The sequence below is a fragment of the Nuphar pumila genome, chromosome 8, assembly GCF_984573655.1.
Source record: "Nuphar pumila chromosome 8, dmNupPumi1.hap1.1, whole genome shotgun sequence".
NCBI classification, from domain to species: Eukaryota; Viridiplantae; Streptophyta; class Magnoliopsida; order Nymphaeales; family Nymphaeaceae; genus Nuphar; species Nuphar pumila.
Genome location: NC_143256.1, coordinates 56,716,864 through 56,718,681, shown reverse-complemented (window position 1 = coordinate 56,718,681; position 1,818 = coordinate 56,716,864). Strand labels below are relative to the sequence as shown.

Sequence of the window (1,818 nt, the reverse complement as noted above, 5' to 3'; positions counted from 1 at the left end):
TCCCCACGATCGTCGGATCGCCCTAGAGGTAGATCTTCTTCTCCCTTTTCTTCTAGCTAAAACCCAAATCGTGTGTGCTTGTTTTCGTGTTTTCTTTTCTGTGTGTTTGCTGTATTTTTCGTGTTTCAACCTTAGATTAAGGCCAGCATTATTCAAATGCTTCCATCCTTTTATGGCCTTAGTCATGAGGATCCCTACAGACATTTAGATGAATTCCTCGAAATCTGTTCTACTGTTAAGATACAGAATTTCGATGATGATGCGTTGAGGTTGACTCTATTCCCCTTTTCATTGAAGGACAAAGCCAAGTATTAGCTAAAGTCCTTAGATTCTGTAGAAATAGAGTCCTGGGATCAGTTGCAACAGGAGTTTCTTCGGAAATACTTTCCCATTGGTCGCACGAACCAATATTGTAGAGCCATCACTAGCTTTTCAGAGCTAGATGGTGAGCGCTTTCATGAGACCTGGGAGAGAATGAAGGATCTCCTCAGGAAATGTCCCCATCATCAGGTGCCGAAATGGCAACTGGTGCAGAGCTTCTATGATGGATTGTCTGACAAGAATCGTCAGATGATCGACTCTTCATGTGGAGGGACATTCATGCTGAAGAGCGAGGACGAAGCATAAAGACTATTTGATACATTGGCCGAGAATTCTCTCCGCCATGCTTCGCGCTCTCATTCTGATAGAGCCACACCCAACATTCAGAAGAAAGCTGGTGTTCTTGAAGTTGGTCCATCTACTGCACTACAGTGCAAGGTAGACATGATTGCTCAGAAGTTGGACCAGCTTCTTTCAGGACCATCCACCACACAGCAGGTGTGTACTCTTTGTGCCAGTCCGGCACATGAGATCACTGAGTGCCCTTCGGCAGCTCAGTACCCTGAATTTGTTCAAGAACAAGTTCAGGCAGCTCAGGGTTACGTCAGACCGCCGAATAACCCATTTTCATCGACATACAATCCGGGTTGGCGTAACCATCCCAATTTTTCATGGAAGAATCCACAGTCTTCCATGCAGATGCCTACATCCTCTCAGCCAGTTCGGCAACCATCTTTTACTCAGTCATTTCAAAGACTGAACTATGCTCAGTCTTCTTCCTCTTCAGTTCCTTCCCCGATCCAGCAGGAGACATGGACTGCTTTCATGTAGACATTGCACAGGAGTTAGTGGAGGAGCAGCCAGAGTTGTACATTACTGAGGATTCTTTAGATTTGTACCATATAGAGAAGAATAGCTGTGTAGATAGTGTAGACGTGTCTAGAGTGTCGTCAGAGAGACCACCTTGGAGAGCGGTCAGGGAGCCTCTTCCACCACTTGCTGAGACCCCCGCCAAGTCTTCGATCGGGTCACCTCCGAAACTTGAGCTGAAACCCTTACCGGATTCACTCAAGTATGCATACCTCGGAGATGATGAGACTCTGCCTGTGATCATCTCATCCTTGCTCACTGAGGAGCAGGAACAGAGATTGCTGACTATTCTTCGAGAGCACAAGGCCGCGATTGGATGGGGAGTTGCTGATCTAAAGGGGATTGATCCTTCATTCTGCATGCATAGGATCCATTGTGATGAGGAAGTCAAGCCATTTAGGGATATGCAGAGAAGGCTAAATCCCAACATGAAGGAAGTGGTGAAGAAAGAGGTGGTGAAGTGGTTGGATGCCGGAATCATTTACCCTATTTCTGATAGTCAGTGGGTCAGTCCGATTCAAGTTGTGCCGAAGAAGTCAGGACTCACTGTGGTTGAGAATGAGAAAGGTGAGAGAATTCCGATGAGGACCACTACAGGATGGCGAGTCTGCATCGATTATAGGAAGC

General features: G+C 46.5%; 1 non-coding gene across 1 annotated transcript; it reads right to left on the bottom strand.

Annotated features, from left to right (window-relative positions):
* Positions 1-407: 407 nt before the first annotated feature.
* Positions 408-512, bottom strand: LOC149829943 (small nucleolar RNA R71). Its single transcript, XR_016433960.1, has one exon. It is a non-coding gene; the product is annotated as a small nucleolar RNA R71 (small nucleolar RNA).
* Positions 513-1,818: the final 1,306 nt, after the last annotated feature.